Source organism: Nerophis lumbriciformis, linkage group LG06 (genome assembly GCF_033978685.3).
Source record: "Nerophis lumbriciformis linkage group LG06, RoL_Nlum_v2.1, whole genome shotgun sequence".
Classification (NCBI taxonomy): Eukaryota; Metazoa; Chordata; class Actinopteri; order Syngnathiformes; family Syngnathidae; genus Nerophis; species Nerophis lumbriciformis.
Genome location: NC_084553.2, coordinates 59,018,955 through 59,034,991, shown reverse-complemented (window position 1 = coordinate 59,034,991; position 16,037 = coordinate 59,018,955). Strand labels below are relative to the sequence as shown.

At 37.9% G+C, this 16,037-nt stretch overlaps 1 protein-coding gene and 1 long non-coding RNA gene across 5 annotated transcripts in view; one reads left to right on the top strand and one right to left on the bottom strand.

Annotated features, from left to right (window-relative positions):
- The window catches only part of LOC133608936 (uncharacterized), a 73,808-nt gene extending 63,998 nt beyond the window's left edge, over nucleotides 1-9,810 (bottom strand). For both annotated transcript variants that reach the window (XR_009815647.1, XR_009815646.1), the window contains exon 1: nucleotides 9,633-9,810. This is a non-coding gene — a long non-coding RNA (uncharacterized lncRNA). The remainder of the gene's footprint in view (nucleotides 1-9,632) is intronic.
- The window catches only part of LOC133608373 (collagen and calcium-binding EGF domain-containing protein 1-like), a 108,635-nt gene that overhangs the window by 53,895 nt on the left and 38,703 nt on the right, over nucleotides 1-16,037 (top strand). The window lies entirely within an intron of this gene.

Sequence of the window (16,037 nt, the reverse complement as noted above, 5' to 3'; positions counted from 1 at the left end):
GCGGGGAAACAAGCACATAGAATTAGGGGTGGGTACCGATTCCGGTACTTTTCTGGCACTGACTGAATCCCGCCGGTCCCACCGGGCACGGATTCACGTAAAATCGAACGGTGCCATGTTTCGGTACCCACGCCCGTTTGCCGACTCAGCCGGTTCTTCGCACTTCGGCACTTGGTAATGACTCCAGCAGCCCTGAGAGCAGATTTACCAAACTACCTATAGGTAGTGTTGCAATTTTCAATGCCAACACAACAATTTACTCAAAAAACACTCCAAAATTCACTTTTCCAAAATTGCAATAGCTTGATGCTAGTATATATTGGCTTTGCTATTGACATGCTACTGATTATCATTAGCAATTTTAAATGGCGATTTCAACAATTCCAAATATGTTGATGAAAACTACAATTAAGCACATTACAATTAAACAGGTAGTGCGTAATTAGTACAACACTCACGGTATTAACACTTTTTGGGGCGTAACAAAAAGCTAGATTTAGCAAAGAGTGAACGGACCAGCCCACACACCATAAACTATACACTACTGCCACCTAACGTCAAGCAACAACTGACTACGCTAATTTGCATTGTACTGTTAGTTCGCAAAACATTTTTTTCAATTGCGTATTTAAAAAAACAAAACACCAACAACAAAAAACAAAACAGCTCGGGGCACAAACACTTATGCCCCACAAACTCTACCTAGCAACATCTGGCTAAAATAATCTGCATTGTCCAGTTAGTTCACTTAAATTGTATTTCAATTGTTTAAAAAACAACAAAAAAAACAGCTTGGGACACAAATGTTTATACACCACAAATACTATAAAGCAACAATTGGCTAGGCTAATCTGCATTGTCCTGTTAGCTTGCTAAAATCTTATTTCAATTATTAAAAAAAAAAAGAAGCTAGCTTGGGGCACCAACGCATATGCCCCACAAACTCTACCTAGCAACAACTGGCTAGGCGAATCTAGATTGTCCTGTTAGCTAGTTAACATTTGATTTCAATTTTTTTTTAAACAACAACAAAACAGCTCGGGGCACAAATGCTTATCCCCCACAGACTCTACCTTGAAACATCTGGTTAGGCTAATCTGCATTGTCCTCTTAGCTCGCATAAATTGTATTTCAAGTGTATAAAAAAACAACAACAACAAAAAAACGGCTTTGTTACGATCCGCTGCCCGGATCATAGTTTGTTTATGTTTTAGTCACGTGTTTTCAGCACCTTGATTTTGTTTGTTTTCAGTTGCCATGTCAACCGATTACATGCACCTGCCTCTGGTTAGTGTTCGGGACGCGCACCTGTTGCCCGGGCACTAATCAGAGGGCTATTTAGTCTTTGCCCTGGCCTCACTCGGTCTGGCTTCCTAGTTTGTTCCCATACAACTAATAACGACTACTTAGATTTCATGCTATGCTATTTTTTCCTGCTAGCTCCCACGCTAGTCCTTTTGTTTTGCCTTTTGTGCTACGTGCATGTCTTTTTGTAATTCACCATATGATTTATATTTAAAATAAATCATTTTCCTACCTGCAAGCTGTGTCCGAAGCCGTCTGCATCCTTGGGAGAACCACATCCGCATCACTATGCGACCCAGTCGTTTCAGTCTTGGGGCACAAACGCGTATGCCCCACAAACTCTACCAAGCAACAACTGGCTAGGCGAGTCTAGATTGTCCTGTTAGCTCCCTAAAATTGTATTTCAGTTATTAAAAAAAAAAAACCCCAACAACAAAAAAAACGGCTCGGGGCACAAATGCTTATGCCCCACAGACTCTACCTTGAAACATCTGGTTAGTTAGGCTAATCTGCATTGTCCTGGTAGCTCGCTTCAATTGTATTTCAGTTGTTTAAAAAAAAACAAACGACAACAAAAAAACAGCTTGGGGCACAAACGCGTATGCCCCCAAATTCTACCTAGCAGCAACTAGCTAGGCGAATCTGCATTGTCCTGTTAGCTCCCTAAAATTGTATTTCAATTATTTAAAAAAAATAAATAACAACAACAACAACAAAAAAACACACAAATGCTTATGCCCCACAGACTCTACCTTGAAACATCTGGTTAGTTAGGCTACTCTGCATTGTCCTGTTAGCTCACTTAAATTGTATTTCAATTGTTTAAAAAAACAAAAACAAAACAACAACAAAAAAACAGCTTGGGGCACAAACGTGTATACCCCACAAACTCTACCTAGCAACAACTGGCTAGGCGAATCTAGATTGTCCTGTTAGCTAGCTAACAATAGATTTAAATTATTTAAAAAAAATAATAATTTAAAAAAACCGGCTTGGGGCACAAATGCTTATGCCCCACAGACTCTACCTTGAAACATCTGCTTAGTTAGGCTAATCTGCATTGACCTGTTAGCTCGCTTCAATTGTATTTCAGTTGTTAAAAAAATAATAAAAAGGACAACAAAAAAACAGTTTGGGGAACAAATGCGTATGCCCCACAAACTCTACCAGCAGCAACTGGCTAGGCGAATCTGCATTGTCCTTGTTAGCTCGCTTAAATTGTATTTAAATTGTTTAAAAAAAAAAAAAAAAATACAACAAAAAAACAGTTTGGGGCACAAATGCGTATGCCCCACAAACTCTACCTAGCAACAACTGGCTAGGCGAATCTTCATTGTCCTTGTTAGCTCGCTTAAATTGTATTTCAATTGTTTAAAAAAAAAAAACGACAACAAAAAAACAGTTTGGGACACAAACACGCATGCCCTACAAACTCTACCTAGCAACAACTGGCTAGGCGAATCTGCATTGTCCTGTTAGCTCACTAAAATTGTATTTCAAATGACAAAATGGTAATGCCCAAGAAGATTTAAAAAGTGCCAGTTCGCTTCTTCCGCGTGTTTCCCGAGCAAATGCAGAGGTCGTGTTTGGGCGTTGAAGTTTATGATCAATCGGCAGGGTTTGCACAATCGTCCATGTGCACGTCGTTAGGATGGGATTGGATATCACTTCTTGCGTGTGCGCACAGGTGCACGGCGATGAGATCACGCGGGCCAAGGTGTGTCGTGTTTCTTTCCTTTCTGTTACAAACGTCCGCGGCTATTGAGTCTGACTACCGTCTAAACGCTAACACCTGCATCCAGCAGCCATGTTGGCTTAAGCTCCGCCCCCACACGCACCTCAAACTGCTCCTTTTTGTCACACTCGGGTTATTTCAGCATCTCTCTCTTTCATTCTCAATTTCATTTACGAGGGCCTTTTTCGAGTCCCAGCTTCCTGTTTTTAATGGCGGCCTAATCGTCTCGTTGGAGTCCAAACTCCAGTCATGGCGCGGCATCTTTTTCCCATTAGCGCGCACCTGAACGCCCCTCTGGAAAACCACAATGGCTTCTTTTCTTTTGTCTTGTGTAGTTTTGCTTCAATCTGCTGTGCATTAGCTCTCATGATGCTGTCAGTGCGTGGACAACACAACCCAGCAGGACAGGACAACAATGCATTTCCTTTCATCAGCACATATTGTATACCAACATGTCTGAAAACGCTATCATGTTACTCAAATAATCATCATTGTGTGTTTTTATTTTTTTTAAATTGGACTAAGTAGTGGCACAATGCCTTTGCCTCGACGAAATCCGCCTAGCAACAAGTCACACATGTCTTGGAAAAATAATCAAAAGTGATTCTGTTAAGCTACAGTAGCTAATTAGTTATATCATTTGTAAAAATCAATGAATAAATCAAATAGGTTTGGGGGCACCCATGTATTCTACCTCGCAACTGGTAACCGTGTCAGGAAAACTTTGCTTTTTGGTTAACAAGAATGTATATATTTATTGGAGTTTGGGGCACAAATGACAATGCCCCATGAAATCTGAACTCTCATTAGGTAATATACTGTACCATGTGTCCTAAATAAATAATTACAGTGATTGAGTTGATTTATGTCTTCCTAATTCATCTAAAAAAACACACATTTGCGGTAGAGTAAGTGACAACATTGTGACGTTTAAGTTTCCCTTTTTTCCCCTAAAAAATGTATTTATTTTGGTGTCAGCTATTTCTTATTTGGCGGCAACTATTCTTCGTTGGCAACAGCTTTTTCTTCTTTGGCGGCTATTTTTTTCTTCGTTGGCAATGGCTATTTTTTCTTCATTGTTTGTCGGCGGTTTCTTCTTGTTTGTCGGCTATTTTCTTTATTTTATTTGACGACTATTTTTTCTTTGTTGTTCAGTGGCTATTTATTTTTCATTGGCAGTCGCTATTTTTTTTTCTTTTTTAGCTTTCTTCATTGCTTGTCGGCTAGTTCTTCATTATTTGTTGGCTATTTCTTTTTCGTTGTTTGTCGGCAATTTCTTCTTTGTTGTCTGTTGGCTATTTGTTCGTCATTTTTTCTTGGCTATTTTTTTTTCGTGGTTTGTCGGCTATTTTTCTGTCATTGTTTGTCAGCTGTTCGTCATTGTTTGTCGGCTATTTCTTCTTCATCGCTTGTCTGCTGTTTCTTTTTTGTAGTTTGTTGGCTGTTTTTTGTTGTTTGTCAGCTATTTGTTCTTTGTTGTTTGTTGGCTGATAATTTTTCGTTGTTTGTCGGCTATTTTTCTGTCATTGTTTGTCGGCTGTTCTTCATTGTTTGTCGGCTATTTCTTCATCGCTTGTCTGCTGTTTCTTTTTTGTTGTTTTATGGCTGTTTTTTGTTGTTTGTTGGCTATTACTTCGTCATTGTTTGTTGGCTATTACTTCGTCATTGTTTGTTGGCTATTACTTCTTCATTGTTTGTTTGCTATTTTTTCTCGGCTATTTCTCAGTCATTGTTTGTCAGCTGTTTATTCTTCGTTGTTTGTCGGCTATTTGTTCGTCCTATTTTTCGGCTATTTCTTTTTCATTGCTTGTTGGCTTTTTTTTGGTAATTTTTTTCTCGGCTATCTTCTTCAATGCTTGTCGGCTGGTTCTTCTTTGCTGTTTGTCGGCTATTTCTTTGTCATTGCTTGTCGGCTAGTTCTTCTTTGTTGTTTGTCGGCTAGTTCTTCTTTGTTGTTTGTCGGCTAGTTCTTCTTTGTTGTTTGTCGGCTAGTTCTTCTTTGTTGTTTGTCGGCTATTTCTTCATCGTTGTTTGTCGGCTATTTTTTCTTCATCGCTTGTCGGCTATTTCTTCGTCATTGTTTGTTGGCTATTTCTTCTTCGTTGTTTGTCGGCTATTTCTTCTTCATCGCTTGTCAGCTATTTCTTTGTCTTTTTTTTCGGCAATTTATTTTTCATTGCTTGTTGGCTTTTTTTGTCTCATTTTTCTCGGTTTCTTCTTCATTGCTTGTCTGCTCGTTCTTCTTTGTTGTTTGTCGGCTATTTTGTTTTCATTGTTTGTCGGCCTTTTTTTTTTTTACGGCTGTTTCTTCTTCATTGCTTGTCAGTTAGTTCTTCTTTGTTGTTTGTCGGTTGTTCCTCCGTCATTGTTTGTCGGCTATTTCTTCTTCATCGTTTGTTGATTATTTCTTCTTCATTGTTTGTCGGCTATTTTTGCTTCATTGTTAGGGAAGTATTACTACTTTGTCTTTTGGCGGCTATTTTTTTCTCAATGTTTTTCGGCCGTTAGTTCAGGGGTTGTGGTTGTGGTGTGTGAAGCCCTTTGAGGCACTTGCAATTAAGGGCTATACAAATAAATTGATTGATTTGTATTTCTTCTTCATTGTTCTGTGGCTTTCTATTCCTGTTGTGCATCCAAACTAGGAATTCAATTGATAACGTTTAAACAATCCTGAAATGTTAGTCCGGGTTCCCATGCCCAACCCAACTAACGTGACATATTCTGTGAAAATAATATTTTATTCTGTTGATCTAACCTGTCCTGATTGCTCGTTAAAGTTATATTGGTGAAATATTTGTGAAAAAATGATACTGTCGGACAAATTCTGCCGAGCAACAAAGTTTGGGCGTTTACGTTTGGTCCTTCAAGTCCATATAGTAATGTTTTTTGATGCAATTTCTCAGGGAAAAGCTACATAGCTTTCTCCTAAGAATGACTGCTGCTTTTGGATATTTCCTCCCTAACATGGTCCTTCCTGTCTGGCAAGAGAAGCCAAGCAGGCACATCATTTTGAAGGATCCCGGTTAGCTTGACCTCATTGCTCCGCCGCTCTCACTCAGCCAACGTCTGGCCCTCGTCCACTCGTCTCTTTGCAGGCGTGCAACACCTTGTCCGTCATTGTCTCTGCTGCCACGGGAACCGGTCCCACCCGATCACTGGGAAGCCAGCTTGTTTTGTGCCTCCCGTCAAGTCGGGTGAGACGTCAACGCTCCGAGTCCCGGAGGACAGAGCGCGTCACGTGTGTGTCCGGCGCTTCAGAGGGTCACTGATGGTAAATTCTTGCGGTGACACTTGGGGTCACGGCGCATTCCAAGGTTTCATCGTCTCCGAGAAGCGGGTTTCACCAACGAGTTACTGAAACACTCCCGCCTTTCAAACTTTGTAAGAATAATAATCCAAATAAATCTATTTGAAAGTACAAAAAAGCCCTAGTCAAAGATCCTCTAAATAAAAGAGCACTCTGCTGTTTTTAGTCATCTTAAGTCAAAGATCCTTAAACATCTGCTGCAAAAAACCTCTTTATGACAAGAGTGCTCTGCTCCACTTAAGATAAAAGTGCTAGTCAAAGATCCTCTATACAGAAACAACACTGCTTGAATTTTATTAATATTTTGTTTGAAAAAAACAACACAATTTAAGTATTCTCCATATGACAAGAACATGCTGTTTTTAAGGATTGACTTCAACGACATCGAAGATCATTTACGTGACAGAACCATTCTGCTGTCTTTAAAGAACAAAAACGCTTGAAAAAGATTCTCTATATTACAAGAGCACTCTGCTATTTTTAGAAAGTTACTGCTATTTTGTGAATCTACAGCAGTGCTTTGCTGATTTTAGGAGTCTATGACAAAAACACTAGTCTAATATCTTCTTTATGAAAAGAGTATCCTGCTGTTTTTGGAAATGCACTGTTTTCTTGAATTGACTGCAAAAAAACACACTGCTGTTTTTAGGAATCCACTACAAAAAATGCTTTACAGTAATGCTTTATTGTATTGTGCTGTTTTTAGGAATCCACTACAAAAATACATTTCCACGAGGATTTAACAACAGCAGTACTATGCTGTTTTTAGGACTCCATTACAAAAATACATTTAAACGATGCCTTAAATGACAGCAGTATTCTGCTCTTTTTAGAAATCCACTACAAAAACACTAGTCAATGATACCCTATAAGACAGGGGTTTTCTGCCGTTTATAGGAATCCACTACAAAAATGAATGTCAACAATGATTTAAACAACAGCACTATTATGCTGTTTTTAGGAATCCGCTACAAAAATAAATGTCAACAATGCTCTAAATATTACGCTGTTTTTAGGAATCCACTACAAAAATACATTGCAAAGATGCTCTAAATGGGGGCGGCATAGCTGTGTTGGTAGAGTGGCCGTGCCAGCAACTTGAGGGTTCCAGGTTTGATTCCCGCTTCCGCCATCCTAGTCACTGCCGTTGTGTCCTTGGGCAAGACACTTTACCCACCTGTTCCCAGTGCAATCCACGCTGGTTTAAAAGTAACTTAGATATTGGGTTTCACTATGTAAAGCGCTTTGAGTCACTAGAGAAAAGCGCTAAATAATAGCTGTTTTTAGGAATTCACACAATGATGCTTCAAATGACAACAGTATTATGCTGTTTTTAGGAATCCACTACAAAAATAAATGTCTACAATTCTCTAAATATTATGCTGTTTTTAGGAATCCACTACAATAACGCATGTCAACGATGCATCAAATGACAGCAGTCTTATGCTGTTTTTAGGAATCAACTGCAAAAAACGCTAGTCAACAATGTTCTATATATGACAGGAATATTCTGCTGTTTTTAGGAATGCACAAAAAAAATACATTCCAACAATGCTCTAAATATTAGCTGTTTTTAAAAATCCACTACGATAACACTAGTCAAAAATGTTCTATATGACAGGAATATTCTGCTGTTTTTAGGAATCCAATACAAAAACGCTAGTCAATGATGTTCTATATGACAGGAATATTCTGCTGTTTTTAGGAATCCACTACAAAAATACATTTCAACAATGCTCTAAATAGTATGCTGTTTTTAGGAATCCACTACAAAAATACATTGAAAAGATGCTCTAAATATTAGCTGTTTTTAAGAACCCACTACAATAACGCATGTCGATGATACTCCAAATGACAATAGTATTATGCTGTTTTTAGGACTCCACTACAAAAATAATTTTCAACGATTCTCTAAATATTATGCTGTTTTTAGGAATCCACTACAATAACGCATGTCAACGATGCCTTAAATATAGCAGTCTTATGCTGTTTTTAGGAATCCACTACAAAAACAATAGTCAACGATGTTCTATATCAGTGTTTTTCAACCTTTTTTGAGCCAAGGCACATTTTCTGCGTTGACAAAATCCGGAGGCACACCACCAGCAGAAATCACTAAAAAACGAAACTCGGTTGACAGTAAAAAGTCGTTGTCGCAATTGTTGGATATGACTTTAAACCATAACCAAGCATGCATCACTATAGCTCTTGTCTCAAAGTAGGTGTACTGTCACCACCTGTCACATCACGCCGTATGAGTTTTTTGATGTTTTCCTGTGTCTAGTGTTTTAGTTCTTGTCTTGCGCTCTTATTTTGGTGGCTTTTCCTCTTTTTTTGGTATTTTCCTGTAGCAGTTTCATGTCTTCCTTTGAGCGATATTTCCCGCATCTACTTTGTTTTAGCAATGAAGAATATTTCAGTTGTTTTTATCCTTCTTTGTGGGGACATTGTTGATTGTCATGTCATGTTCGGATGTACATTGTGGACGCCGTCTTTGCTCCGCAGTAAGTCTTTGCTGTCGTCCAGCATTCTTTTTTTGTTTACTTTGTAGCCAGTTCAGTTTTAGTTTCGTTCTGCATAGCCTTCCCTAAGCTTCAATGCTTTTTCTTAGGGGCACTCACTTTTTATTTATTTTTGGTTTAAGCATTAGACACCTTTTTACCTGCACGCTGCCCCCCGCTGCTTCTGACATCTACAAAGCAATTAGGCTGCCATCTACTGAGATGGAAGAGTATTACACGGTTACTCTGCTGAGCTTTAGACAGCACCGACCTCAACAACAACACATGATTTGCAGACTATAATTACCGGTTTGCAAAAAATATTTTTAACCTAAATAGGTGAATTTAGATAATCTCCCACGGCACACCATACTGTATCTCACGGCACCAGCACAGTGGTTGAAAAACACTGTTCTATATGACAGGAATATTCTGCTGTTTTTTCATCCATATGACAGCAGTGCTTTTTCAGTGCTGTTTTTACTAATCCGCTGAAAAAATTAATACTATAAAATCCTTTGTGTGACAGGAGTATTTTTTTATGTTTTAAAAAATGTACTTCAAAAACAGTTTTTACTAATCTTCTTCAAAAACGCTGTTTTTAGTCATCTCCTCCAAAGACATTACTCCCTTACACGTTTGTAAGTGAACATATGTGACGCTGGTTGAACTTGTCTGCCGCAGCAGGAGGTGCTCAGGGAACAAGGTGTCAGGATGGAAAGATGATGCGGTGGCAGCTGAGAGATGAAGCATGACAGGAAGTGCAGCAGGAAGTGCAGGTCACCTTGTTTTGCTGCTGGAAGTCCTTCAGACCTCCTGCTCCTTTTCTCCAGTCAAAGCTTCCTCTGTTTGGTCCACGGCTGATGTCTCTCCAGGGGTCCTGGAAGTGGGCTGGCAGAGCAAATAAACAGCAGTTAGAACGGCCCCACTAACACCTCCACACGTGCACCGGACAGCACGTTAGAATAATTATCAGACATTTGCATTTTAACATGATTTCAAACAACACATGTATTGTAGACATTATTAATAATAAGGTCAATATCTTTTAATTGACTTGACTGCATGTTAACTCAATAGAATACCTGTTGGAATATACAACACAATAAAAGTGTGTAAAGTAATAAATTCAAATGTAAGAACTTTTTTTTAAGTGTCCTTGATAAATGTGCAGAATTCCAAATGAATTTAAAATGTATAGTATTTTTTTTAACGACAAATATACATTTCTTATCAATTAATTTATATAATAAAGAAAATAAAAAACATTTTAAAAAATTATATTTGAAATATTCATATTGAAGAAACAACATTTTTAAAGAATGTATAAAATATAATAAGCATAATATTTAGAGAATCGTTGACATTTATTTTTGTAGTGGAGTCCTAAAAACAACATAATACTGTTTTCATTTGAAGCATCGTTGACATGCGTTATTGTAGTGGATTCCTAAAAACAGCTAATATTTAGAGCATCTTTGCAATTTTTGTTTTTTTGTGGATTCCTAAAAACAGCATCATATTTAGAGCATTGTTGAAATGTATTTTTGTAGTGAAATCCACTACAACGTTTTAAGGAATGTATACAATAAAAAGGTAAAATTTAGAAATTGTCTTAAGTAAAAAATATATATATCTGAAAAGTAAGTTATTTCACAAAAAATAGATACAAAATATAGCATATTTGAATGTAATACATTAATTATCAGGTGTACAGCAAAGGTATTATTGCGAAATGTGCAGCATTAAAATAAAGAAAATAAATCTTAAATATTCATAAAAGAAATGTAAAGAAAAAAATCAATCTTTGAATGTAATAAAATCAATTAAAAAATCTAATAAAAACGTTAAGTTAAAGTTAAAGTACCCATGATTGTCACACACATCAAGTAAATCATATTAATAATTCTAAAATACATGTTAAATATTCTTTTTATAAAATTGTAACAAAAAAAATAATGTAAAAAAAAAAAAAAAAAGTGTCCTTCAAAAATATGCAGATTTTAATGTATAATAAATTTGTATTTATGAATATAAACACAAACCGAAAGTGAAAAAATATATTTCAAAAATATTCAGATCTGAATGTAGGACAATAGATGGTAAACAACAAATTTAAAAAATGTTCAAGAAATTTAAGAGTGTACATTAAATTAAATTACATTTTTAATTTATTATATAATCTTACCAATCTTATCCCACACGCACGCACCCCCCCGTTCTGCCATGTCAGGAAGTTCCTGACCTCCACTTCCTGTGCTCCTCCCACCCAAACACTGACTGACAACAACGTTCATCTCACACTTTACTTCATGTTTGTCTTTTCCAATGCTTCTTAATTACTTTCTGTTACGCCCCCCTCGGAAGAAGAAAACATTTTGTGCCTCCTCTGCCCCCCCATGACCATAAATAGCATCAATTGTCTATAAAATTGGTTTAAATACACCTCTGCATAACAATGTATCATTATCAACATTAAGGAAAACAAAATGAAAAATAAATATACAAAAATAAAAACAGAATACAATGATTTGCAAATCCTTTTGAACCTATATTCAATTGAATAGACTGAAAAGACAAGATACTTAACGTTCAAACTGGTAAACTACATTTTTTGCAAATATTAGCTCATTTAGAATTTGATGCCTGCAACATGTTTCAAAAAAGCTGGCACAAGTGGCAAAAAAGACTGAGAAAGTTGAGGAATGCTCATCAAACACTGATATGGAATATCCCACAGGTGAACAGGCTAATTAGGAACAAGTGGGTGCCATGGTTGGGTAAAAAAGCAGCTTCCATGAAATGCTCAGTCATTCACAAACAAGGATGGGGCGAGGGTCACCACTTTGTGAACAAATGCGTGAACAAATTATTGAACAGTTTAAGAACAACATTTCTCAACCATCTATTGCAAGGAATTTAGAGATTTCACCATCTACGGTTTGTAATATCAAAAGGTTCAGATAATATGGAGAAATCACTGCACGTAAGTGGCAAAGCCTGTGACCTACGATCCCTAAGACGGCACTGCATCAAAAACCGATATCAGTGTGTAAAGGATATCACCACATGGGCTCAGGAACACTTCAGAAAACCACTGTCAGTAACTACAGTTGGTCGCTACATCTGTAAGTGCAAGTTAAAACTCTACTATGCAAAGCGAAAGCCATATATCAACAACACCCAGAAACGCCGCTGCATAAAGTCAATAAATAATAATATAAAATAATATCGGCGCTCCACTATTTGCGAAGAACTGATCTTTACGCCCGTTAAGGCCAACCTTTCCAAGACGCTCGTTGGATTTGGGAACAGTTTGGCCGACGAAGAAATTCACAGATACATTTCAAGCATAAAAACAATTAAAGACTATTTATTGACTTTATACGTAAAACAACTCAATAAATTGTGGTTTCACATGACTTGTTAAGTGTTTAAGGCGTATTTCCTCCAAAATATATATATTTTTTTTACGACAGCACCATCTGTTGGATGTGAGGATGAACCGCACCACTTTGCCTCATAAATGCTGCTGTAATGCTGCTAATGTTGAAGCTCAGGCCGGGCGATAAAAGGTTCATATATATCGCGATAGATGCGTCATCGGTATCGATAAAAAAATGCGTCCGATAAAATGTTTGATCATTTCTTTTTTTCTTCTTCTTCGTCGGAAGGCACTCGCTCTCTGGTAAACCGAGGAACTTGTTGTCTCGTGGTTGATTCTCTCCATGCAGTGAGAAAGTGAAAATGAAGAAATTGTGGAAAAGTCAACTCGAGAGCGTGCAAGTTTTCTTTTGTTTTTTTTTCAAACAGACCATGCGGTCTGTGAATTATGCAGGGCACTCGTCCCCACCAACACCGCTAATACCGTGCTCACCCTTTAGAGCACAGCTGTTACTTCCTGGTACTAAACCTGCAGAGAATTGTTTTTCTCATGTTTCTCTAAGTTTACATTTCCACACTTTATCTAGCATTTCTTCTTATTAATTGATTTTAGAATTTAGTTGACATTAAGTGTTTTTCATGACTACGTTGACATTTCCTAAAGGTTACATTTGAAATAAAATGTTTACATTTCATATATTTTTCACCTGGTTCTTATTTTCGAGGGGGTCATAAAAAATAATAATTCCGATATCAAACACTTTTATCGTGATACAGTTTTCAACCGTATCGCCCCATCTACTTTTAGGACTTTGTTGTTGTTGTCCTTTATTTAGGGGGGAGGTGTTGCCGCTGCAGTGAATATCGCTGTCTTTCTAGAACATTCCTGCCCGTTTGAATCATAGTCACAGCAGACCCGAGAAAACAAAACAATACTGTAAAGTGATCCAGCTCTGGATCTCGTCTCCTCCAAGTGGTGCTGAGCCGCTCTTGGCAGCGAGTGATGCTGCTGGTTTAAAGATCACGCAGGAGAGGATGAGTGCTTGCGGGTCACTTTAGCTTGTCCTCATCACTCACGGCCTCCAGGAAGCTACCATCTTGTCTTTTCTTTTTTCCCCCCCGCCGTGATCCATCAACAAGAGGGATCTCCACCATACTAACGACTCTGTGCGTGATACACCACCACACGAATACCCCAAATATTATGTTTAATTCTTCATAGTTATCTTTTTTAGGTCTACCTAATGAAATGTGCAGTATCGCAAATACAAAAGCTCTTGTTGACTTCAGCGTTTGGTCTTGTTTATGTCGCCACATGTGGATCATTGTGTATTCTTGCGCAATCTCAGCTGTTGTGGAAATATTATTGCAATATTTATATTTGTGTTTGGTATTTGTTTATTGTGTACTAGGGATGTCCCGATCCAGGTTTTTGCACTTCCGATCCGATACCGATATTGTTTTTGCATTTCCGATCCGATACCGATGCTGACCGATACCGATACTGACCGATACTGGCCTATCCGAGCATGTATTAAAGTTTAAAGTTATTTAGCCTACTTAGTTGTCAGAATCATGTTGAAAAGGGTTTTAGTACTCTTGATAACAACTAGCCAGCTGAATTAGGTGAGTTTGAATAATACACAATGGTTGGTAACAAGAAACTGACCTGTTTATTCAAGGAGAAACACAAAATAGACAAAATTATACATGACAAACAGAAATGGCATCATTGAACTAGGGCTGGGCGATATGGCCTTTTTTTAATATTGCCATATTTTAAGGCCATATTGCGATACACAATATATATCTCGATATTTTGCCTTAGCCTTGAATGAACACTTGATGCATATAATCACAGCAGTATGATGATTCTATGTGTTTTGATTGATTGATTGAGACTTTTATTAGTAGGTTGAACAGTGAAGTACATATTCCGTACAATTGACCACTAAATGGTAACACCCCAATAAGTTTTTACACTTGTTTAAGTCGGGGTCCACTTAAATTGATTCATGATACAGATATATACTATCAGATACATACTATCATCATAATACAGTCATCACACAAGATAATCACATTGAATTATTTACATTTATAATCCAGGGTGTGGAGGGGGGCGTCGGACGTAAGTGTCAAAAAGACAGCCAAAAGAGTTTGATGTGAGAATAAATCTAAAGTTAAAATATAGGGTAGAAATGCACCCTTTTGCAGGAAATGTAGTCTTGATTTTCAAAATTTTCTTTCAAGGCTTGCATGTCTACATTAAAACATTCTTCTTCATACTGCATTAATATATGCTACTTTTAAACTTTCATGCAGAGAAGGAAATCACAACTAAAAAAATCAGTATTTTTTTCATACGGTGTTGATCTGGAAATTTTTGCCTCGGCATTTTGATGGTGTGGACGTGTGGCACCGAATGGAGATAAGCGTCTCGACAGACGTCACAATATTTGAACAATGATGACGAAAACTGTTTTCTCTGTCGTGTCCGTGTGTCGAAAATTGTTATGCGCTTATTTTTTTATTTGATTTTGTGCGTGGCATATAATTGCTATGCGCAGTGGACGCTTGAGCGTTTGCAATTGCACAGGCGCGCACCTTAGAGAGAACGTTGGTAACACGGCTGCGCTAGCATCCCAGCTAACGTTAGCCATGCTGCTACCTCTCTGCTCGGGGAGGACGTATACGTATGTGACGTATGACGTGACAGTATGTGACGTGTGTAAGAAGGTGCGCTTGCTGTCTGTGAGAGGGAGACACAGGAAAGAGTGAGAAGAGCCTGTAGTGCAATGCCAGCAGCTAAAAGCAACTGCGTGAGAATCCACAGACCTGTGGATGTGTTGAAGGTGTGCTGGAAAATGCGGAACGGAAATTAGGGAGCAGCAGAAAAGTGGAATGTATTATTTAAATCGGTGCTTTGGAAAACACGGAGCGGAGTTTTTTTTTTAAACTGGATCTGGATCGGCATTTTCCCATGCCTTGCCGATACGCAATTTTTGGCAAATATCGGCAGCCGATCCGATCCAAATATCGGATTGGGACATCCCATGCGACTCCAGATGCTTAAGAAAACTATAGCGTTTTTTTCGTGTTGTTTTTCAACATTCCGCTTGTGAGTTCGAGGGTCACCGATGTTTGGTGTAGTCTAGTGATGGGTCCGGCAACACCGATGCATCGGCGCATGCGTCGAGCTCGTAGAGCAAAACCCCGTGTCGGTGCGCGTACCGCTTTTAGAAAGTCACGTGACCGATCATGAGCTGTTTCTGTCACGTGACCGATACGCAAACTGTGTCGCACTGACACCTCCTCTGTGCTCTGTGAGCGGGTCTTTTCTACAGCCGGAGAAATAATAACTAAGAAGAGAAATCGTCTAAAATTTAATACGTTGGAAAAACTGTTTGTTTTTTTTAAATAAAAATGTGCAAAAAAAATAAAATAAAAAATTTAAAAAATTCCCAGTCCACAAGCATCCTCATTCACAACACGTTCGCTTAAATTTCCATGTTATGATACATGTTCACATTATTTATTGACTGTATCTAAAAAAGATAAAAATATATTTTTATTTAAATGAAGATATGAAATAATCCTAAATGAAATACAATGACTTGGTTTATATTATTGTATATACTGGGTCATAAAATCAGTGTCAGTTGAGTCGGTCCATAGGTTGCCTGTAGGGATTTTTAATGTCCAGCAGATATCAGTATATAGTGACACAGTATCGACACAGTATCAATACAGTTTTGCAATGTGTCGAAACGCTTCATGACGCCTCATCAACCCATCACTAGTG